The following is a 26,062-nucleotide window of genomic DNA, read 5'->3' as shown; positions in this document are numbered from 1 at the left end:
TTTTGAGAGCAGAGCGGGGCGCAGAAAAACGTGAGAAGCTTTTCTGTCTTGGGAATTTCCATAGCTCGTTGTCCATCCAACGTTGGGAATTGAGCGGGATACAGTCGAGAAGATCAGAGCTGGAGTCTGAATCATTCGACGCGATCATCAACCATCTGTGCATCCGATTCTCAAGTAAGTTTTTCCTAACACCTGTGTGCAGCTGTTAAATTCATAGGAGCATGTTAGGAATTAATCGTTGTATGATGAATTAATAATAATCCAAGAAACGATCATCGGGCAATCGAGTATTAATTCAATTTAATATTCCTTCATAAGGATGATATAATGCCCTATAGGAAGGAAGAAAAGAAAGTTGATCAGAATCTGGAAAATATGACAGATGATAAGGATGCAGAAGTTGTGGTGGAGCCAACAATCTCATCACCAACCATAGGTTCTGATGAAGAGAATCAAGAAGAGGATAATTACTCACCTCATGAAGAATCTGATAATGGAGTGAAGGATTATCAGCTTACAAGAGATAGAGAGAGATCAGAAGGATAAAACCACCAGATAGATATGGTCATGCAGACTTGACTGCTTATGCCTTAAACATAGCAGAAAATATAGAGTATCGGGAGTCATTTACTTACAAAGAAGCTATTGAGAGCAAAGAGAAAGACTACTGAATACAAGCCATGAAAGAAGAACTTGAATCACTCCACAAGCATAAGACTTGGGTGCTTGTTCATAGGCCAAAACATCATAAATCAGTTGGGTGTAAGTAGATCTTCAAAAGGAAATTTGAAATGGTAGAAGGAAATGAAATAATAAGGTACAAAGCAAGGTTGGTGGCAAAAGGTTTTACACATAATTAAGGAACATATTTTAATGAAGTGTTCTCTCCAGTTATGAAGCACTGCTCAATAATGCTTCTCTTGTCACTGGTAGTTCAGCAGAACATGTACCTTGAACAACTTGATGTGAAAACTACATTTCTGAATGGTAATTTGGAGGAAACAATATATATGGAGCAACCAGAGTGTAATGACCCGCTCATTTTTTTTTATTATTATTATTATTTAAATCCAGTAGCGCGATAGTTAATGTCGCATCTTTCAGTAAATGGAGCCCAGTTGCCAGTTTTATATGAAGTCAGCTTATAAACCTGAATTATTATTACCAGAGGCGGAGCTATTACTTTTGCTTTATGCTTTTGTATCGCGTGAGATAAATCGCGACGAGAATTTTTGAAGTATTCAATACGTAGTATTTCAAGTTTATAACTGACTTAGAGAAGTCATATTATTTATTAATCAAGATGCAGCTATAGTTATACTTTGTTGAAACCAGAGTCGTGAAATTATTTACGACTGCAAAGCAGATTAAATCCACGGATTTAATTAAGTTAGTATGTTACAATTTGTTGATTTTAGCAAGGCAAGGAGACTAATATCGAGATACGAGATTTATTAGTGTATTCAGTATATTAGCAAAACTCGAATCTTTCATTACGAATATAGAATTACATAGACCGAGATTTAATTTCTTCTATCTTACAAGCTCTACTTCCACAACCTATAGTTATCAAATCCCTACTTCTACCTTCCACCTAGTCAACACCAAAGAAAAGAAACTGCAGCAATAAAAAGAAAAGAAAAAGGGGGAAAGGGACGTGGGATAAGGAGCAGCTGCAGTAATCAGCCACCCTACCTATGCAGCTACAACCACATCCCATCCCCATCTCTGCTACAGAAATCAGCCGCCCCACTTCACCAATCTGTTAGTCAAAGGTTCTACAATTTTTTCAAGTTTGGCAGCAACTCTTTCCATTTTTGCTGCTTGCAGCAACATTCCCTTTTGTCAACATTTGCAGCTACAACCACGCCCTATCAGCCACTCTACTGTTGTACTGCTCAATGATCACACAACCCCTACTTTAGTCTCACATTTCTGCTCCCAACACTACACACTTCTCCTCCATCTTGCACCAGCGAATGCAAAGAGCAAAGGGGACTTGTTTGAATATTCTGCCAAGACTTCAAGGTAAATCCAGCCTCTAAATCCTCCATCTTCTCCATGCTTCCACCTGCAATTATTGAAGGAACAACAAATTTTTAAATCTTTTCCACCATTCCAGTTCAGTTGATCCATCCAACACTGAAGAAGGGTGAAGGAACCCTCATTCATTACTCTGACTCAACCAGAAAAAAAACTTCAAGAGATATTCCACAACACGTTCAATTCCAACAACAACCCAATTGTTTGAAAGCATTCAAGGTAATTTGCTATCTCAAGTATTCAATTCAGTTCGCATCCATATTTAGCATAATCACATTTCATCATCATCAAATAGCCAAGTTATGTCATACAATAGGAAGATTATAAACTTCACAAACAGGCTGCACTCTAGAACAACAAACTATGAGAGTTTTTCCCAAACCTTACCAACTGAACATCAACCGACATAAGGGAGTAGGACTTAGCTTTAAGGGAGGAAGGGCCGGCTGCCCAAGGCAATTGCCGAACCTCAACCACCAGAACGGAAAAGGAAGGCGACGAACTCTCGTCGTCTCGCCTGCATCAGAGTAACAACGACGTCGGAACTGAAGAATCGCTAAGACCGACCGGAACCATGGCCGAGCAGAGACTCGTGCGCAGCAGCAGCAGCCGCTCGGCAGTAGCGATTATTCCCTTTTCTGGAATCTAGAGCTCGACGTCGGAGAGGGATAGGAGGACGGGAGTTGGACGGCGCCGCTCCTAGACGACGACCGCTCGCCGGATTCCAGACAGAGGTGCGGCCGCGACGAGGAATTCCAAAGTTAGGGCTCGATTGGATTCTGTGTGAGGAAGGAAGAAGGATGAGAGATCGCCGGGGTTTGATGCGTCGACAATTGACGCCAACCGGAGCAGGCGGCAGCTGAGTGGCCGGAGAAGGAGGGCCGATTGAGCGCCGATTTTGAGAAAAGAGGCGAGCGGCCCTTGAGAAAGAGGGAGACCGAGAGTTTGGAGAGAGAGAGAGGTTGGGCTGTGTTTGTTATTTCATTTTGGGCCATTTCCCTCATGTGATTTGGGCCGATTTATTTTTAAGTTTGGGCTTTATTGGTTTCAAAAGAATTGGGCTGAGATAGTTATTAATAGACTTCTATTTCCAAGTCCCATATGTATATTGTTGGGCCAGTTATTGTTTCATTTGGGCCGATTTATTTGGTTATGGAACTAAGATTTATCCTTCTCAGCCACATTAATTATTATATCTTTGGGATACTTTCGTTATTTTATTTAGACAAGCTGCAGTACTTTAATTCAAGCCATTCTTGATTAATTAGTAGGCTATTTTATTGAGCCTCTTAATTAATGAGCTTATTACTATCTCCTTCAAGCCCAAATTATTTTAAAGTGAGCTGTCCTTGTTTACTTAATTAAAGCCACTTGTTTTATTTAATTAATCGGCTATCTTATTTCTTTGAACCTATTCATTTTTTTTAAAAAAAAACCTACAATAGTGAGTATGTCTACTGTTAAGCCCGATAATTTTTCTACGAGGTCACAATCAATTAAAGCCAAGCTAGTTCTTTTATTTCGATCGAATTCAAGGACGAGATTGTTTATTTTATAGTTAGAATATTCCGATGGGGAAGGAAGAGTTACAGATTTATTCGACCACAGTAAACGAGAGTTAGCAATATCTATTAACAAGGATTAATAGTAGAAATTCCCGACTATCGCTCAGAAGATTAGTTCATGCATACCAGTTTCATGCATGGTTAATTATGCATTCTCATTCTGAGAATTTTTCCCGAGTAAGTATCTTATGTATTTTCTCGAAATCAAGGTCAAGGTCGGGAATAACAGTCAATCAAGGAACCACTGAATCACAGAGATTTCATATCAGGTGGGTTTACTTTCATATATATCAAATGAGTTTAATGTTATGTTTGAACAGTTATTTCATTGCAAAATCATTGAACTGAAAATTATTTCAATTATTGTCTTGCCATAAATGTTTCAATGTTTGGTATGATATCTATCTGATGTGGCTTTGCCAGTTATTATGCAATCGAATTCGGGTCCTGAACAGTTGATAGCTATCCTGCCAGGGCTAGTGTACACCAGTTGACCGTGAGTCATCTAGCGGGTTGGCCGGTCAAGTGTTCGTGAGAGGTGGCCACCTCTCCGGCACACAGTTCCAGATATGATAGATTACAAGAGAACTTAGACTGATCAGTCGAACTTTAAGAATCACAAATGAATTTAGTGAGCTTGGGCCTATTTCACGAAAAATCCCTTGTTGCACTGTTAAGATGGCATGACAATGTGATTATTTCAATGCAAGTTTCTATAGGCATATGTACCCACTGAGTACTTTTGTACTCAGCCCTGCATGTATTTCTAAATGTGCAGGTTGAGCAGTAGCCGGTGGTGATGAAGTGACGAGCAGGAAAACCCCCCCTTTGTCTAAAGTCATATGTATTAAAGAACTCTTGAGTACATGTCTTCATACATGTATTCAGAACCTTCTTCCGCTGCATACTCAAAAGAATTTCATGTTATTTTAGCTAAGTCGGAGCTATCCGGACTTACTAGTTTGACTAAGTCATTACGACTCCAACTTTGTTGTAAATGTTCCCTTCGTTGTTAATGTTTAAGTATGTTTCTTCGTCGTTTATTTCTTATTCGTTCATCCCCTTTCTATCCCGCTTCTTATCTCCAACCCTTGGTCATAGTTTCCCGGCTTAATTATCCTTAATTAAGACCGGTCGTGACAGAATGGTATCAGAGCAGTTCATTTGCTCTGAACTCAAGAGTTACCCAATTTACTCTAGTATGATCCCTAATATGAAAAGTCAGTCAACAAAAGCTCAACACTTCATCACATCGCCATGCTCAACAAAAGGAAGGCAACAGAAACTTTCGAACGTTGATGTTTATATTTCACCTTTATGCAAGTGTTTATTTTACTTATGCCTTTTATGAAGAGGTTACTCAATGAACTTAGATGCGCTAAGGGTGCATGATCACTAATGTGAGCAGAATAGTAGAAGCAAGTTAGCAGGAACACTTTTGCTTTTCTCTGTAGAGTGAAGTGATGAGTAAGTTACAAGGTTTGTGAATCAAACGAGAAATCAACAAACAAAATTATAATGTGGAGTAAAGAAAGGTGTCACACACGAGATAGTGACACGGGCATAGACCTTCGTTCGGATTATTCACGCGAGGCGGAATAACGAATCAACTACTGCCTTAATTAGTATGTCTTGAACACTTCTCATAGCAACGAGAGTGCTACACATAGTTAGCTGAATCGTGATACATCAGAGTCGCCTTTTCGAAACCTTAGCTAGTACTAGTCATCATGATAGAGACTACGTGATGAATACCCAAGTCTAATGTTAAACCCCTACTGCCCCACACCAGCCTAGAGCCACTACGGTCTAGATTCGCACAGGTGACGATCCTAACAGCGGGGTCACAGAGAAGTTAGTCCACCCGACCATCGTTGCCCAGGCCGCGGACAGAGGGGAAGATGAGTTACACCCATGCAGTGGAGACATAGGGAATGATCCGGAAGAGGACTCGGAGAAAGAGGACCCCGAGAAGGACATACCTGCTACTCCAACTAGCGGCTAGGCTCTGACTCAGGGATCTTATACTTAACCCTCGTAGATAGGGCCTTATGTACCTAGTAGGTTGTTGTGTAATTATTCCAGAAGCATATATAGTTCTGATGTTTTTTATACGCCTTATGATGGCATAGTCTTTTGTGTAGTAATAGTACGGAGACGTAAGATGTTGAGGCGTTCCGTGAACTGAGTACTTTTGTGATAGCTTAACCAGATAGCCAGTACATCATGTGTTGTACTTGGATGGATTCATAAATCTAGATCTTTATGATGATGTAAAGTCCTCACTGAGGCAATTTTTCCTATGTTATAAAGCGACCTTACCGGTCTTTCGCGACGAGTCGCCCACCAATGTTACTTTATATGTTTTGCCTATGTTTAAGGATGAACGGAATTTGAGAAGTTACACAGAACAATAAGAATAATAGTGTACCATGATATGCTTGCACTGACATTGTGATTCTAACCCAATAGAATGCCACCAAAACGAGAACGTCCAATAGGAGGGGGAAGGATTCCCCGAAATGAGGATAGAGGCCTGGAAGCAGGTCCAGAACCAGAAATAGTTCTACCACCTGTTCAGCCAGAACGACGAATTGAGGAATTATTCCTGCGATAGAACTCACCTACCTTTAACGGAATAGGGGACCCGGCAGAAGCTGAGGCTTGGATACGCGTTATTGAGCGCATCTTCAACTTTTTACGCTGCACTAACCAAGAGCGTCTGGCTTGCATGCCTTTTTAGCTAACTGGATCAGCTGATTTCTAGTGGGAAGCAAGAAGAAAAACGATGACAAATGAACAATTAGAAAATTTGATTTGGGAGCAATTCAAGGCGAGTATATATGACAAATACATACCCAAGAGCTATCGCAAGAAAAAGGAAGCCGGATTTTACAACCTAAAACAAGAAAGGATGTCGATAAAACAATACGACAGAATGTTTTGCGATATGTCTAGGTATGCACTAGAGCAGGTTAACATCGATGAAAAGATGGCTGATAAATTCTGTGCTGGTCTGAGGCACGAGATTAGGATGGCTTTGGCAAGCCACGAAGGATTGTCCTATACTGAGTCGCTCAGTTGAGCGTTAGATATTGAAGCGGCAATGCCGGGAGAAAGACTATCAACAACAACTGCACCCGCACTGCCGCCTAACCGGAATCATGACAAGAATTTCAAAGGAAATAGGAAATGAGACAACAATAACCCTGGCCAAGCCTAGAGGAGGCCATGGCAGGGACAAACCTTCCAGTCACCAAGTTATGGGAACCAAAATGTGCAAAGACAGACGGGAGGTAATCAGCAAAGAACTCCACCTTGTCCCAGGTGTAACAAGAATCATGGGGGAATCTGTAGGGCTGGCAGTGATGGCTGCTATATCTGCCACCAGAAGGGACACTGCGCGAAGTAGTGCCCGAACAAGCAGTACAGAACAAGTTCAAAGCCGAACATACCTATTCAGGCTCCACACCTGCGAGCAATCCAAGCTCTACCCCAACCACACCTTGGGCAACCACAACAGAATCAACAGCCACAGCATCAACAGCTACAATATCAATGCCCACAACAGTATCAGCTTCAGCAGCAACAACCGTTTCAGCAACAACCTCGACAACAACCGCAGCAACAGCAGAGGAAGAACGGGCGACCTCATCATGCTAGAGCCTATGCGATGAGACAGAAGCAGCCCGAGAACAACCAGGGAAACTTGGCAAGTATGGGCATGCTACACAATACTCCTGTTGTACTCATTTTTTTTATGCAGGCGCATCGCATACTTTCATCGCAAGCGCACGTGTTGACAACTTAAGACTTAAAACGGAAAGAACTGATCAGGAGTTGAGTATATCATCACCAATAGGAGGGATGACAATGGTAGATCATGTGAGCTTGAACCTAGAACTGAACATGGGGACACTCAAGGTTGTAGTAAATGACTCATATGTTTTACCGATGAGAGATGTGGATATAATCCTAGGAATGGATTGGCTAGCCGAAAATTACGCTACCATCTTGTGCAATGAAAGACAGATATTTTTTTTCCGCGGGGAGTGAGCCGACACATTTTCACGAGATTGGCATAGGAAGGAGAGAAGTGATCATCTCCGCTCTACAAGCAACAAAAAATGATGAAGAAAAGACACCCAGCCCACCTCGTGTATTTGCATGGAGCACCAGGAACTAAGAAGAACATAGAAGATGTAGCAATCGTGCGAGACTTCTCAGACGTATTTCCAAAGATCTTACCAGGACCACCATCGGACAGACAAATCGAGTTTACCATTGATTTGGAGCTCGGGTCAGCTCTCATTTCAAGGGCACCATACCGGATGGCTCCCAAAGAATTGGAAGAGCTCAAGATACAACTTCAAGAACTTTTGGATCTTGGATTTATTAGGCCAAGTGTATCGCCTTGGGGCGCGCCCATACTTTTTGTGAAGAAAATGGATGGCACGTTACGAATGTGCATAGACTACAGAGAGTTGAATAAAGTAACACTCAAGAACAAGTATCCCTTGCCAAGGATAGACGACCTCTTTGACCAGCTCAAAGAGGCAAGTGTATTTTCAAAGATTGATTTGCAGTCGGGTTATCATTAGCTGAAGATTCGTCCAGAAGACGTACCCAAGACGGCCTTTCGAACTAGATATGGCCACTTTGAGTTTGTGGTTGTGTCATTCGGGCTAACCAACGTACCAGCCGTATTCATGGACCTCATGAATCGAGTTTTTCGTCCATACTTAGATAAATTTGTCTTAATATTCATCGACGACATCTTGGTATACTCAAAGAACGAGAAAGACCATGAGGAATATCTGGGAATTATCCTAGAAACGTTGAGGATGGAGCGTCTTTACGCAAAGTTCAACAAGTGTGAGTTTTGGCTCAGTGACGTCATGTTCTTAGGGTATATTGTGTCATCAAAAGGGATCAAAGTGGACCCTGAGAAAGTACAAGCAGTGCGAGAATGGAGATCGCCGACTAACCCTAATGAGATAAGGAGTTTCTTGGGAATATCAGGATACTATCGGAGGTTCATAGAAGGATTTTCCAAAATCGCAAGACCAATAACGCAATTACTTAGAAAAGAGATAAAATATTCTTGGACAGAGCAGTGCAAGAAAAGCTTCCAAGAACTCAAGGAAAAGTTTACTACCGCACCAGTGTTAGTCGTTCCAACAACTGACAAGGAATACGTGATCTACACCGACGCGCGTTCAAGAATGGACTTGGTTGCGTGCTAATGCATGAAGGAAAGGTGATAGCATACACATCGCGGAAACTAAGGCCACATGAACTTAATTACCCAACCCATGATCTGGAATTAGCCGCAGTGGTGCATGCACTGAAGATTTGGACACCACCTATATGGAGTCAGGTGTGAAATATGCACGGATCACAAAAGCCTGAAGTACTTTTTCGAGCAAAAGGACCTTAACATGAGACAAAGGAGGTGGCTCGAATTAGTGAAGGATTATGACTGCGGTATTAACTACCACCTGGGTAAGGCCAATGTAGTAGCTGATGCATTGAGCCGTAAGACTCAATCTAGGTTGGGATATCTCGTCACCCAAAAGAATGAGCTCATCAAGGAGTTTGGAAAAATGAGCATAGAAGTGGTTAAACCACCAGGAACGATAGCAAGCGTTGTTGCAACGATACCCAACTTGAGGAAAAGGATAATAGAAGCACAAAGAAAGGACGAGAAAATGGAAAAGCTTCGAGAAGCAATAAGAAAAGGAGACCTCATGAACTATAGGGAAGCATCGGATAATGTTATCTTCTTTGAAGAAAGAATATGTATTCCCCACGACGAGGAGCTTAAAGATAAAATCATGAGTGAAGCTCACGATACCCCTTATACTGCCCACACAGGCAGCACTAAGATGTACCAAGATTTGAAGAAGTATGTTTGGTGGGAATGTATGAAACGAGACATAGCATCATTTGTAGAGAGGCGCCTAGCTTACCAGCAAGTGAAGGCTCTACACCAAAGGCCATATGGAAAGTTGCAACCTTTAGAAATTCCGGAATGGAAATGGGAACACATTGCAATGGATTTTGTGACTAGTTTGCCCAGAACAAAGAAAGGAAACACTGCAATTTGGGTAATAGTGGATCGACTCACGAAGTGTGCCCATTTTATACCGATACCGCTCACATACGGATCAGATAAGCTAGCCCAGTTGTATGTCAAGGAGATTGTACGCTTACACGATATACCCGTGTCGATCACATCTGATCAAGACTCAAAGTTCACATCTAGATTTTGGATGAGCTTACAGAAAGAGTTAGGCACGAGACTGAATTTTAGCACCGCCTTCCACCCACAGACAGACGGGCAGTCTGAAAGGACAATTCAGACCTTCGAAGATATGTTAAGAACAGTGGTGTTAGACAGGGGTGGAAGTTGGGAAGCACAGTTGCCATTGATCGAAGTTGCATATAACAACAGTTACCAGGCAACCATCGATATGGCACCCTATGAGGCATTGTATGGAAGAAAATGTAGATCACCGCTTTATTGGGATGAAGTGGGTGAAAGGAAAAATTTTAGGACCAGACGCGGTCAGTGAGATGATTGAGATAGTCCGCCAGATTAGAGGCCGAATAAAGGAAGCACAAGATAGACAGAAATCTTACGCCGATGTACGCCGAACCGAGCTACAATTTGAAATAGGAGACAATGTCTTCCTAAAAGTATCCCCCTCCAAAGGGATAACTAGGTTTGGTGTCAAAGGAAAGCTTAGGCCCCGATTTATAGGACCATATGAAATCCTCGAGATGATAGGTCCAGTAGCCTACATGTTGGCGTTACCGCCAAGCTTTGGAAACGTTCACAATGTCTTCCATGATCACAACTTAGGAAATACGTTTTCGATCCGAAGTATATGATCCACCAAGAATTGATGATTCTTAGCCCAGATTTGAGCTATGAAGAACCCGAAGCCATTCTGGATCGAAAAGTGCAACAACTCAGAAATAAGGCAATCACATCAGTGAAAGTCTTATGGAGACACCACGGATAAGAAGAAGCTACGTGGGAACTTGAAGACAAGATGAAGGAGAAATACCCCGAATTTTTTTAGCAGAATTTTTGCAAATTTCGGGACGAAATTTTTGTTAAGAGGGGTAGTATGTAATGACCCGCTCATTTTTTTTTTATTATTATTATTATTTAAATCCAGTAGCGCGATAGTTAATGTCGCATCTTTCAGTAAATGGAGCCCAGTTGCCAGTTTTATATGAATTCAGCTTATAAACCTGAATTATTATTACCAGAGGCGGAGCTATTACTTTTGCTTTATGCTTTTGTATCGCGTGAGATAAATCGCGACGAGAATTTTTGAAGTATTCAATACGTAGTATTTCAAGTTTATAACTGACTTAGAGAAGTCATATTATTTATTAATCAAGATGCAGCTATAGTTATACTTTGTTGAAACCAGAGTCGTGAAATTATTTACGACTGCAAAGCAGATTAAATCCACGGATTTAATTAAGTTAGTATGTTACAATTTGTTGATTTTAGCAAGGCAAGGAGACTAATATCGAGATACGAGATTTATTAGTGCATTCAGTATATTAGCAAAACTCGAATCTTTCATTACGAATATAGAATTACATAGACCGAGATTTAATTTCTTCTATCTTACAAGCTCTACTTCCACAACCTATAGTTATCAAATCCCTACTTCTACCTTCCACCTAGTCAACACCAAAGAAAAGAAACTGCAGCAATAAAAAGAAAAGAAAAAGGGGGAAAGGGACGTGGGATAAGGAGCAGCTGCAGTAATCAGCCACCCTACCTATGCAGCTACAACCACATCCCATCCCCATCTCTGCTACAGAAATCAGCCGCCCCACTTCACCAATCTGTTAGTCAAAGGTTCTACAATTTTTTCAAGTTTGGCAGCAACTCTTTCCATTTTTGCTGCTTGCAGCAACATTCCCTTTTGTCAACATTTGCAGCTACAACCACGCCCTATCAGCCACTCTACTGTTGTACTGCTCAATGATCACACAACCCCTACTTTAGTCTCACATTTCTGCTCCCAACACTACACACTTCTCCTCCATCTTGCACCAGCGAATGCAAAGAGCAAAGGGGACTTGTTTGAATATTCTGCCAAGACTTCAAGGTAAATCCAGCCTCTAAATCCTCCATCTTCTCCATGCTTCCACCTGCAATTATTGAAGGAACAACAAATTTTTAAATCTTTTCCACCATTCCAGTTCAGTTGATCCATCCAACACTGAAGAAGGGTGAAGGAACCCTCATTCATTACTCTGACTCAACCAGAAAAAAAACTTCAAGAGATATTCCACAACACGTTCAATTCCAACAACAACCCAATTGTTTGAAAGCATTCAAGGTAATTTGCTATCTCAAGTATTCAATTCAGTTCGCATCCATATTTAGCATAATCACATTTCATCATCATCAAATAGCCAAGTTATGTCATACAATAGGAAGATTATAAACTTCACAAACAGGCTGCACTCTAGAACAACAAACTATGAGAGTTTTTCCCAAACCTTACCAACTGAACATCAACCGACATAAGGGAGTAGGACTTAGCTTTAAGGGAGGAAGGGCCGGCTGCCCAAGGCAATTGCCGAACCTCAACCACCAGAACGGAAAAGGAAGGCGACGAACTCTCGTCGTCTCGCCTGCATCAGAGTAACAACGACGTCGGAACTGAAGAATCGCTAAGACCGACCGGAACCATGGCCGAGCAGAGACTCGTGCGCAGCAGCAGCAGCCGCTCGGCAGTAGCGATTATTCCCTTTTCTGGAATCTAGAGCTCGACGTCGGAGAGGGATAGGAGGACGGGAGTTGGACGGCGCCGCTCCTAGACGACGACCGCTCGCCGGATTCCAGACAGAGGTGCGGCCGCGACGAGGAATTCCAAAGTTAGGGCTCGATTGGATTCTGTGTGAGGAAGGAAGAAGGATGAGAGATCGCCGGGGTTCGATGCGTCGACAAATGACGCCAACCGGAGCAGGCGGCAGCTGAGTGGCCGGAGAAGGAGGGCCGATTGAGCGCCGATTTTGAGAAAAGAGGCGAGCGGCCCTTGAGAAAGAGGGAGACCGAGAGTTTGGAGAGAGAGAGAGGTTGGGTTGTGTTTGTTATTTCATTTTGGGCCATTTCCCTCATGTGATTTGGGCCGATTTATTTTTAAGTTTGGGCTTTATTGGTTTCAAAAGAATTGGGCTGAGATAGTTATTAATAGACTTCTATTTCCAAGTCCCATATGTATATTGTTGGGCCAGTTATTGTTTCATTTGGGCCGATTTATTTGGTTATGGAACTAAGATTTATCCTTCTCAGCCACATTAATTATTATATCTTTGGGATACTTTCGTTATTTTATTTAGACAAGCTGCAGTACTTTAATTCAAGCCATTCTTGATTAATTAGTAGGCTATTTTATTGAGCCTCTTAATTAATGAGCTTATTACTATCTCCTTCAAGCCCAAATTATTTTAAAGTGAGCTGTCCTTGTTTACTTAATTAAAGCCACTTGTTTTATTTAATTAATCGGCTATCTTATTTCTTTGAACCTATTCATTTTTTTTAAAAAAAAAACCTACAATAGTGAGTATGTCTACTGTTAAGCCCGATAATTTTTCTACGAGGTCACAATCAATTAAAGCCAAGCTAGTTCTTTTATTTCGATCGAATTCAAGGACGAGATTGTTTATTTTATAGTTAGAATATTCCGATGGGGAAGGAAGAGTTACAGATTTATTCGACCACAGTAAACGAGAGTTAGCAATATCTATTAACAAGGATTAATAGTAGAAATTCCCGACTATCGCTCAGAAGATTAGTTCATGCATACCAGTTTCATGCATGGTTAATTATGCATTCTCATTCTGAGAATTTTTCCCGAGTAAGTATCTTATGTATTTTCTCGAAATCAAGGTCAAGGTCGGGAATAACAGTCAATCAAGGAACCACTGAATCACAGAGATTTCATATCAGGTGGGTTTACTTTCATATATATCAAATGAGTTTAATGTTATGTTTGAACAGTTATTTCATTGCAAAATCATTGAACTGAAAATTATTTCAATTATTGTCTTGCCATAAATGTTTCAATGTTTGGTATGATATCTATCTGATGTGGCTTTGCCAGTTATTATGCAATCGAATTCGGGTCCTGAACAGTTGATAGCTATCCTGCCAGGGCTAGTGTACACCAGTTGACCGTGAGTCATCTAGCGGGTTGGCCGGTCAAGTGTTCGTGAGAGGTGGCCACCTCTCCGGCACACAGTTCCAGATATGATAGATTACAAGAGAACTTAGACTGATCAGTCGAACTTTAAGAATCACAAATGAATTTAGTGAGCTTGGGCCTATTTCACGAAAAATCCCTTGTTGCACTGTTAAGATGGCATGACAATGTGATTATTTCAATGCAAGTTTCTATAGGCATATGTACCCACTGAGTACTTTTGTACTCAGCCCTGCATGTATTTCTAAATGTGCAGGTTGAGCAGTAGCCGGTGGTGATGAAGTGACGAGCAGGAAAACCCCCCCTTTGTCTAAAGTCATATGTATTAAAGAACTCTTGAGTACATGTCTTCATACATGTATTCAGAACCTTCTTCCGCTGCATACTCAAAAGAATTTCATGTTATTTTAGCTAAGTCGGAGCTATCCGGACTTACTAGTTTGACTAAGTCATTACGACTCCAACTTTGTTGTAAATGTTCCCTTCGTTGTTAATGTTTAAGTATGTTTCTTCGTCGTTTATTTCTTATTCGTTCATCCCCTTTCTATCCCGCTTCTTATCTCCAACCCTTGGTCATAGTTTCCCGGCTTAATTATCCTTAATTAAGACCGGTCGTGACACAGAGTTTTATAAATTCTAGAGAAGAAGGAAATGTTTGCTTACTTAAAAGGTCTATGTATGGCTTGAAGCAGAGTTCAAGACAATGGTACATCAGATTTGATAATTTCATGATGAGTTCAGGTTTCAAAAGGTATCTCAAAGAAGATGGGAAAAGGCCACTGGTTTACTTAGGGCCATGAATTCATCCAACAAGGTTACGAATCAACCGTAAATCTTGATAATCTATGGACTGAAAATTGTTATTATGTCCATATTTTAAGAAGTGTTCTTATTTTAGCCTCCCTATATATATATATATATATAGGGAGTTGCGCTGAAATAAAAACTATTCTTATCCTATAAAATAATAATCAAGATAGACCCTTGATTTTTATAATCGGACGACCATAATTTATGAATCAATGAACCTACGAACGTATGAATCTATGAACCTATGAAGAACAACAAATAATCAAAGAACAAATAACATTGAACATGTCAGTAATTCCCCTTGAACGTTAAACGTTCGTAATAGTCATTTCATTGAACATGGCGTTGAACATATAGGGGGTCGAATCTCATAACCCCCAAAAATTCAATGTTTATTCACGCCCATGTTCAACGAAATGATTGTTACGAACGTTTAAGGTTCAAAGGGAATTGTTGACATGTTCAATGTTCTCTGTTTCTTTGAATATTTAGTGTTCTCTATTGAACTCTTTCAATGATATTGAAAAAATTGTAGCAATTATATTGGAAACATTGAACAAACAAATAGTGTGCACACAAAAATTTGACTGGTATAAAAATTGACTGGTACATTCATTCCGAAAAAAATTTGAGAATTATGCATACAAAATGATGAACAAAAAAGGTATTGTTGTATTCGTAGCAACAAAATGGACTCGTTACATGCAGGAAAGTGAAGTTCATGATTTAGATTTGTAGCAACATCTGCAAAGTTCAATTGGAAAAATAAATATGTTCAAAATATCGAAGTCAATACACAATGGACGAGACGAATATCATGAACAGTGCCAACCAAAAATTCGGATGAAATTAAATATGCATTAGTCATTACAGAGGTTCAAAAGTTCAATAAAAAACCAACAAAGTTCGTCGAAACTATGAACGAGTACATATTACAATAAAACACACAAACATGTTGTTAAATTAGTCTTCGGCAAAATTTAGAACAAAACATACAAAAGTATGAACAAAACAAGTGTTGTGACATTAGTTTTCATAATAATTGAATAACAAACCCAAAACACACTGTATAGAAAACATATAGATACATCTAAAGTCATATAATACCTATTCGTCAACCAATAACAATTGTTAAGTTATCTAACAATACCTTCAACATCCATGTCGTCCCCTTCCATAGAATTAGTTTCTGTATCAGAGTTCATATTTTCTTCTAAGCAATGCCGTAATCTCAAGTTGAATTTCGACGAATAGAATAATTAATCCCAATTTGTGAGGAGATAAAAAGTAACAAATACAATTTTGGATATGTTCCATATATAAAAAGATTTGATAAGAATGAGATCGGTTACATTGTATAAGGCGTGATAATTAAATAGTCTAAACTACCCTTAATGATAAACTAACGGCAGATTAGTTGAATTGAACATAGCCGTCTGATGTTGATATTTAAATGGATAGGATTTCTTCTCACTTCTCACAATATTTAAGCTTCTCAATTGAACTCTCCCATATATATATATATATATATATATATATATATATATATATATATGCTAAAGTTCTATAGAAAAATATATATTTAGAGAGAAGAGAGAAAGAATCTCAGCCATTTAAAATTCTTCATCGAATGGCCCTGATTAATTCAGCCGAATTGGTTGAATAATACACGGTAAAGGACATTAGCATTGTCAATTTAGCATATCCCTTAATTATAGGTGAAGGATCACGTTAATTATAGAATTGTTTAGGGTAATATACGTTTCAATATTAAATCATTTTGCTTGCGTTTTTGCGTTTCATCACACTAGCGCAAATCTCTTAACCAAAACATAAAATAGTATGGCTTCCATGGACGCATCACGTAATACATTGATTTTTTAATATAATTGCATTTTTTACTTTACACGCATAAAAATTGTTTTTTTTAATAAAATTATTTTCATTTTTATTGAACTTATTCAAAACTTCTCCTGAACGTGAAATTCAAGTGGGTGAACAATTTATTGAACGAGGACATGCTCCAATATTCACATAAGTTCATAATTTCTGAAATTTATGTTCACTATAATCCTGTGAGACGTATTTTTAAATGGCATATACATTTTATTGTGATATATCTTGGTTACTTCAATAAGCTTCATCATGTCTTGGTCTCGTCTGCTTGCAATGAACATAAGTCATTTGAATACGTGCAATACATCTTACTAAATGATAACATAGTTCATTATATAGTAAAGTTCATAGAAACAGACAATAACGTTCAAAATATCAGGATTATTGTCAATTGTGCCGCTGGTTGAAATATGTATTTATGTTGTTCAACCTTTATATTGTGCCCATTGTAAATAGATTTCATAAGCAAATTTACTTTCTTAAAATGCTCATTCAGTATTATTCATTTTGCAATTATATTAAGAGTTTTAATATGAATATCTAATTGATGCAAAACTTATAGTAAATTCATCTAACAATAAACATATATTTTTGTGTTTTAAGTGAAAAAACTACAGCTAAATATATGGATGTCCGATTTAGTTTTTGAAAACATAGTAATTAAATTCTAATATATGATAATGCGATTAAAATTTTCGGATAAACGCAATGATACAAATTAAATTTTACTTCATTTGTTACAAACACAGTTTGTAAAAGAAGTTAATAAGTATAAACCATATCTACCAATATTAAACAGGAAGTAATTAATCAAATGTCGACCAAGCCTATGCCAACATTCAAAAGAATATTTCACATCTTCCTCTTCAACAACTCATATAGATGCCATGAAATCTCCATATAAAATTATTAATGATAAGATCTTGATGTATCATAACGAACATGAATGACAATATAGTTGAACCTTTGAACATAATTTACCGAACATACTGGAAATCATCAATAAAAATAAAGAGGATGAATTAGATAATTTATTTAAATTCGAGACCAACAAAGTACATGATGCTGTTAAACTTATGTACTTACTATTTTTTATATAATGTCATTACAACCATCAATTACCTATTCACAAATCAATATATTAATTTAAACACTAAAAAATGAGTCACTTACGTTCACCATATTATATACTTACGAACTTGAACAACAAAACTAAATAGTGTTAGGTCCGGAGGGTCTCGAATAGGTGTATGGGGGGGGGAATATAGGCTATTTTTATGAAATCAGAAGGATCTCAAAATAGAGATCTAAACGAAACTTTACACACAAACTCAGACACCTGTTTTGTTGGGAACTTTATGGAATATCCTAATCCTTATTTTGATGATACCAAAATCCATAGGACTTAATTGTAATAGACTAGAACTGTTTGAACTCAAGTGTTAGAGTTTGTTTCTAGTTTAGTTTGCGGTTCTGAAGACTGAAGACTGAAGACTGAAGGACGAAGGACTGAAGACTGAAGTTACCAACTGAAGTATCAGTTGAAGAATCAGTTAAGAACTGATTACTTAATGCGTGCCGCTTGTATTCAGCGGACTGATACTAAAGTCAAGTATCAGTTAAACATTCTTCCTCGGACTAAACTTCCAACGTTCAAAGGAAGTCACGTACTCCAAAAGTACAGCCGCATTAAATGCAGAGATCTCAGGATCATCCCTCTCTGCAGAGGTCATTCCTATTTGGTGGCTACTTTATCAGAGACGTCACATCTCCTGCTCTTCAACATAGCCGTTCTCACCAAATAAGGAACCTCAAAGATTGAAGCCTCAGCCCAAATTCGAAAAGCTCTCCAACGGAAGAAATCTTGAAGACATTCTCCGCCAACGGATCTATTCAAGACCTCTCCTATAAATAGCGCTCGAGGATCACTTCAATCTTCACCGATTCAACAACATAAGCTGAAACTCTGCCAAAATAGTTTCTCAGCCAAAAGCTTAACTTTCCCAAAGCTTAAATCGAAGAAGAGAATTCCAAAGCCAAAAATCAGTCACTGCTGATTACACACATTCTCTTAGACCTTAGGCAAACCTATGTTTAACCAGAAGCCTAGGTCAAACTAGCTCCAAAGAACTTGTTCTTTGAAGTTTAGTTGGCAGGATTTCGTACCTCCCTTCGAGATAGAATCGAGTGTTTGAGTGAATAGGAGTTCAGAAATCCAACGCGAGTGAAGTGTTGGTACTAGTAGTGAGAAATCCAACGCGAGTGAAGTGTTGGTACTGAAGAGTGGAATCTTCAGTGGTACGGTTGTGTGCACCCGGCAAGCACACGGTTCGGTTTGCAGTGCACCAGTTAAGCACTTGCGGAGTTGATTGTTGGTCTGATCAACCGACCGTGGATGTAGGAAGTGTTTTCCGAACCACGTAAAACTCTCTGTGTTATTTACAGCTTTCAGTTTTACATTCTTACTTGTGTTCTTACTTTTGATAAACTGAATTCTGATTAAGTGCAAAGAGAAACCTAAGACTAACATCGTGCTCAACCGAGGCTATTACGAAACAAAGTTATTTCTGTTGCGTATGTTATCAGTCTGACTGATCTATCCTATGATAGTCAGGAAGACTTGTAACATCTCTGTCTTAGCAAACTCAACTGAAGCCTTAATGTGCATCAGTTAAGTTCCAGTTACTTAACTGATAACTCCTTACTGAAGAGTTTTTCAGTATCAGCCGTCAGCCTGTTTGGTCAAAACTCCTTTCTGTTAACAGGTGTCTTGTTTGCTTGTAAAGTTTCATTTTGATCTCTATCTTGAGATCCCTCTATTTTAGAGGAGAAAAATAGCCCATAGGTGTATTCCCCCCCCCCCCATACACCTATTCGAGACCCTTCGGACCTAACATGTTTATAGAAAAAAGTTTTGACCAAAACAGGGTTGACGACTGATACTGAAAGACTCTTCAGTAATGAGTTATCAGTTAAGTCACAAGTGTTTAACTGATGCACGTAAGGCTTCAGTCGAGTTTGATAAAAACAGAGATGTTATAAATCTTCCTGACTATCAGAGGATAGATCAGTCAGACTGATAACATACGCAACGGAAATACTTTTGTTTCGCAATAGCCTTTGTTGAGCACGTTGTTTGTCTTAAGTTTCTCTTTGCAATTAATCAGTATTCAGTTTATCAAATGTAAGAACACAAGTAGGAAAGTAAAACTGAAAGCTGTAAATAACACATAGATTTTTACGTGGTTCGGAAAACACTTCCTACATCCACGGTCGGTTGATCAGACCAACAACTTCACTCTGCAGGTGCTTACGGGTGCACTGCAAACCGATGCTTGTGCTTACGGGTGCACAACAAACTGAATTCGTGTGCTTGCCGGGTGCACACAATCGAATCAACTGAAGATCCAATCTTCAGTACCAACACTTCACTCGTGTTGGATTTCTCACTCCTAGCACGAACTGGCACTAGGATCTCACGGAGTCAGAGTACCTTCCAGAACTCATTTTCAACTCAAACACTCGATTCTATCGGTCGAAGGGAGGTTTGAAATCTTGCCAACTAAATTCAAAGAACAAGTTCTTTTGAGTTAGTTTTGACCTAGGCTCTGGATAAACAGAGGTTTGCCTAAGATCTAAGAGAATGTATGTAATCAGCAGTGACTGATTTTTGGTTTTGGTATTCTCTTCTTCGATTCAAGCTTTGGAGAGGTTAAACTTTGGCTGAGAAACAATTTTGGCAGAGTTTCAGCTTATGTCGTTGAATCGGTGAAGATTGAATTGATCCTCGAGCGCTATTTATTGGAGAGGTCTTGAATAGATCCGTTGGCGGAGAAGGTCTTCAAGAATTCTTCCGTTGGAGAGCAATTTGAATTTGGGCTGAGGCTTCAATCTTCGAGGTTCCTTGTTTGGTGAGAACGGCTATGTTGAAGAGCAGGAGATGCGACGTCTCTGATAAAGTAGTCACCAAATAGGAATGACCTCTGCAGAGAAAGGAGGATCCTGAGATCTCTGCATTTAATGCGGCTGTACTTTTGGAGTACGTGGCTTCCTTTGAACGTTGGAAGTTCAGTCCGAGGAAGAATGTTTAACTGATACTTGACTTTAGTATCAGTCCACTGTTTCCTCGTGGCACACATTAAGTAATCAGTTCATGACTGATTCTTCAACTGATACTTTAGTTGGTAACTTGCGGAGTTCGAATAGTTCTAGTCTATTAGAATCAAAGCCTATGGAATTTGGTATCATCAAAACAAGGATTAGGATATTCCATTAAGTTCTCAACAAATAGAATGCAACATAGAACGTGTTCGTATATGGCGGCGACGTAGTGAGAATTTATTCAATCTCAGAACGGGTTCCTCGGCAGTGATGTTGTTCCTATTCCATGATACTCCAACACCAAAATGTATTCGGTTACGGCGGCGATATTCGTCGACGGCAATTACAAAACTCAACTCTGGTTCGTAAATTATGTCAATGAGAAAAAAAAATGATAAAAACCTAGAAACGATCATCATTGTATCTGAATAAATAAGCTTCTAGAATGGTAAATGCGAATTTCACGAGATATGATATGCATAATCAATTTGATGAATTTGGGTATTACGAATTTGACCTTTTGTACTTCAATAACATTTTTCGGCAATATTTAATTAGACTATATTTATCCCTCTGATCCAATCCTAATCGTCTATATGGTTTAGATGAATGGTCTTGATTCTTTCATTTTTCTTTGTTTAAGTGGCTTTTCCTATAGAATGCAATCATATATATATATATATATATATATATATATATGGGTGAGCTAAACTAAAAACATATTTTAGAATATAAAATAGGAACTATTTACAACTCTTAGATCATCAAGATCTACGGCTGATTCATCAACCTTGTTGGATTAATTCATGGTAAAAAAATTATTTTTCGCAATTCATACATTTACACAGCGAATTAATACGTGTTCTAAATAGAATTCACATATTAGTATTTTACTCCCTCCGTCCCAAATGAAATGTCCTACTCCCTCCGTCCACGAAAAAGTGCCTCATTTGGGTGCCGGCACGGGTACTAAGAAAGCTGGTAAAGTTGTTTTGAGTGGGGCAAAAATTACAATAGGGGTAGTTCTAATGACATTGATTATTTTGTTAATATTTTCTTGTCTTTTAGTTGTTGAGAGTTTAAACAATCCTACTCTTTATTGAGTTCGATTTTAATGTTAAAGACTAGTATTTAATTTTTATGCCTATTTTAATTCTTGTGTTTTTTTAACATATTCATTCTTGTTTTTTTATCCCTATTTTAATGTTAAAGACTATTTAATTTTTATATTATTGTATAATTGTAGAGAAATCAATTGATTAATTGGCACTAATATATAAAAATAAAATTAAATTTACTTTAATTTGTCAAAATATAAATATAAAAATTATTATCCACACATATATTATGTGTGGTTTAAAAAAATTAATAGAAGTGCACACCAAATATAAAAATAAACTTCATTAAATAAAATAAAACTTAAAAAAGAATTACCGCCATATAATGTTACAAATAAATTTTCTGCTACACATTTTAAATGTCAATAACTAATTGAAAGTTTCAAATTGTTTCACCTACACATTTTTCAAAATATGTGTGGGTAATTATGTGTGAGTAAAACATCAATTAAGATTTGCATAAATAATTAATTAAAGCCAAAATATAAATATAGCTAAAAATAATTTTCCACGTTTCTTACATGTCAAGAATAAATAATGATAAAAATTCATTACCCACACATAGATAATTTAGAATTATGTGTGGTTAATAACTTTTATTAGTTTGCCACGTTGGCGCAACAAATTTAAAAATAAATTTTATTATACATAAATAAAACTTTAAAATAATCGTAAATAATAAATGTCACGAAAATATTTTTGCCACACATTTTAAATGTCAATAACTAATGAAATTTTTTTGTGTGAATTAACTACACATTTTGAAATTATGTGTGGCTAAACTACCACACATTATTATGTGTGGGTAAAAACTCAATTTCTTGTAGGAATTCACACGTGAAGTGGAATTAATTTTCAGAACATATTTATTATTCCATTGAGCTAATCAACAAACACTCATAGCCCAAAAGCCATTAAATCGGGCTGTAGATACAATTTGGAGGGTTTGTGTGTATTTCTTCCTTTTGTTTGAGTTCAGAGAAAGAGTAATTTAATTTTGGGGGGAAATGGGATTGATTAGGTGTGAGGGAGTTGGTTTCGTAGTTTTAATTAGTGAGTTAATTGTGTGGGTTAATTGCATAAATTAAATAAAAGTGTGGATTTATTAATGACATAAGTTGTAAATAAATTGAAAAGTAAAGGGTATTAATGTACAAAAAGGTAAACATGACACTTTTTCGTGGACAAAAAAAGGGTAAGTAAGGCACTTTTTCGTGGACAGAGAGAGTATTTCTTTTCGGTACGGAGATTAAGAAATGTGTATAAAGTAGATAAAGTGAGTTGGTGAAAATTATTTAAATATTAAGTATAGAGAGAGAGTGTATTGCCAAAAAAGGAAACAGTACATTTCGTTTGGGACAGCCCAAAAAGAAAAACAGGACATTTCGTTTGGGACGGAGGAAGTATATGTTAAGAAGTATATATACCGTAGCTCTCCCATATATATATATATATATATATATATATATATATATATAGAGAGAGAGAGAGAGAGATAGCACGAGACTTGATCCATTATTAGAAAACGCTCATATATATATATATGTATGTATATATAGAGGAGAGAGAGAGAGAGAGAAATGTTATGCTACATATCTTATATGAGCACCGTTCACATTTAATACTCCCTCCGTCCATGAAAGAACTTCTTAGGAGGGAGTGGCACGAGTTTTAAGAAAAAATATTGTTGAGTGTATTGAGAGTTGATAAAAAGGTAGTTGAGTGTATTGGGAGTGGTGAAAAGGTGTTATAATTAATATTTAGAGTTGTGAAAAGTGAAAAGTAAGAGGAATATAAGTGGTGGGGTATAATCCAAAAATAGGTAGGAAGTTCTTTTGTGGACGTCCCAAAAAGGAAAGATATGAAGTTCTTTCATGGACGGATGGAGTATTTGTTAGCGTTATCTTTTTTGTTTTAGATATTTACTTTTATTCTAATACTTCATAAATTATTTTTGAGATCATTAATTTTATAAATTACATAAAAATCAAAGTCCAATTTGTTCTTTTTATTAATTAATTATGTGAAGTTAAAGGGCATATGAACAAATTGAACTTTGATTTTTATGTAATTTATAAAATTAATGATCTCAATAACAATTTATGAAGTATTAAAATAAATGTAAATGTCTAAAACAAAAAAGATAACGTTAACGAATGCTAAACGTGAGTGGTGCTCACATGAGGTATGTAGCATAACATTTCTCTCCCTCTCTCTCTCTCTCTATATATATATATATATATATGGAGAGAGAGAGAGAGAGAGAAGAGTTCTATGGAGAAGCAAATATTTGCAAAGAAAGGAGAAACAATTTCAGCCATTGATCTTATTTAATCTAACGGCTGAGATTGATTCGCGTCATGTTCAACGGGAATTTGTGTTGAACATGAACAGCCATCGAACCCCCAGCCCCAAAAATTCATGACATGTTCAACTGCTTCTCTATTTTTCTACTGATATGTCCATGACACGTTCAATGCTTCTCTATTCTCTACCTTTTTTTGTTTTTCCATAGAAACTAACCCTATTTATATATAAAGGGGAGCGTTTCAATAAGATTCCCTATATGTAGTGAGATCTAGATTGATTTGTGGGTGTTGATTTCATGTATATATCCTATGGCTGATAGTTACCTAGAGGGCAAAAATTTTATCAATTTTTTTAATATCGTTATTCATTAATATATATTATCTTATTCAACAATATATATTGCCTTATTCACTATATTCACAATCTCACAAAAAATAGCAATCTGATTTGAGTGCATCCCACTATATGTATTTTGAGATGAGATTTTAGTTCACTCATAAGAACTTGTTCCATTGGATATTATATATGCATCTTCAACTTCTTCGTATAAATGGCATAACACGTATGATTCGTTCAATTGATTATTTTAATATGTTTTTTTTTCAACCCAAATAAATGACATGCCGATGGTACCTAGAGAAATAAGTGTTTGAATATATTAATATTAGCTGCAAAAGTGATTAAACTAATTGATACCATTAAGTCAGACAAAAATTATTTAAATGTCAACCTTAGTGATCGAGCATTAAAGGTCAAATACTCTTCTTAATCTTGTTTATCTTATTTTAATTTTTGTGATTTTATTTTATTATATCATCGTCGTAAATAAGAAAAGCTGAAGGTAAAACAGTTATGGTTAGGCACATACGCAAAATCAGTATCCCATGTGCTCAAATCTGCAAAGCCATTGTCGCTCCCATTAGGGGCAACCTGTTTCCGAAATTGGAAAAATGTCTGCATTCTCATAATTATGTTTTGTACCCTGTTTGTAATTATCACAAGAAACGCTCAGACAAACAGCCTGTTTGTTAAAATTTCAATTCAACGGTAGAATTTTAGAGAAATATAAACAAGGTAAAGATATATATATATATATATATATAGTGGTTAACTGTTAAATGAATATCTATTTATAGTTGAAGTTGTATATATATGGAGAAAGAGAAGATCACTCTAGAATTAAATCAATATATCCAAAATCAATTACAGATATATTATATAGTAAATATTTTCGGGAAGTCTTGTGTGGGAGCCCTTGACAAGTCTCACTTTATGATGGGTCTTACGATTTAGATTCAAGTTCATGAAATTCATAATTTAGTGGTATATTCTTAATTTATCTTGAGAATTATACATCTTTTCACGAGAGCATGGAAACATTGCATCGAATATACAAGATCATTATATTTTATCGTAAAATTAACTGTGTTTGAAAAAAATGAAAATTTTCCCCTTCACAGGATCTAAACTGAAGTGTTGCATTCATTTATTAACGTAATACATTCAGTATTGTAGATCTTGACGATCAAATGACCGAAAATGATTAGGCGTTGAGTCCTCATTTGAAACATTTCCTTCATTTTTCTATATATGTCATTGAATAAGTTTAGATCCAGATTTTGACCGGTCTCATAGTAGTGTTTGTGTTTTTAATTTACAATAGAAGACTATATATATGAAAGAGTAAAATTGTTGATTCTCAGCACTACGATGATGAGGAATTATTGTTATTGCCTATTCTTTACACCACTAATTTTTTTTTTGATCGGGCAAAGTCATGTTAGATGTTAGTAGTTAGTTCCCCATCCACTCCAAGAACCACCTTATCTCTCCCATTCACCAAATCCACAAGTATTTTTTAGATAAATCACGTATCGCAAGGTGTACTTGTTTTCTGTAAATGGGAGTTTTAAGACATCAAAATCACAGCAGAACTGACCCTGCTTGCTGATTATTAATGTAAACCAAGGCG

General features: G+C 37.4%; 2 long non-coding RNA genes across 3 annotated transcripts; both read right to left on the bottom strand.

Annotated features, from left to right (window-relative positions):
- Nucleotides 1-1,471: 1,471 nt before the first annotated feature.
- LOC130986958 (uncharacterized) lies at nucleotides 1,472-2,473 on the bottom strand. 2 transcript variants are annotated; one of them, XR_009089514.1, is made up of 2 exons: nucleotides 1,883-2,473; nucleotides 1,472-1,703 (listed from the first exon to the last, which is right to left on the bottom strand). It is a non-coding gene; the product is annotated as an uncharacterized LOC130986958 (long non-coding RNA). The 2 variants fall into 2 exon arrangements; XR_009089513.1 differs by having other exon boundaries at nucleotides 1,472-1,691.
- Nucleotides 2,474-11,195: 8,722 nt separating this feature from the next.
- Nucleotides 11,196-12,197, bottom strand: LOC130986957 (uncharacterized). Its single transcript, XR_009089512.1, has 2 exons — nucleotides 11,607-12,197; nucleotides 11,196-11,427 (listed from the first exon to the last, which is right to left on the bottom strand). It is a non-coding gene; the product is annotated as an uncharacterized LOC130986957 (long non-coding RNA).
- Between the last annotated feature and the right edge of the window lie 13,865 nt (nucleotides 12,198-26,062).

Source organism: Salvia miltiorrhiza, chromosome 5 (genome assembly GCF_028751815.1).
Source record: "Salvia miltiorrhiza cultivar Shanhuang (shh) chromosome 5, IMPLAD_Smil_shh, whole genome shotgun sequence".
Taxonomy (NCBI): domain Eukaryota; kingdom Viridiplantae; phylum Streptophyta; class Magnoliopsida; order Lamiales; family Lamiaceae; genus Salvia; species Salvia miltiorrhiza.
The sequence above is the reverse complement of the archived record's forward strand: the minus strand, read 5'-3'. Positions and strand labels throughout refer to the sequence as shown.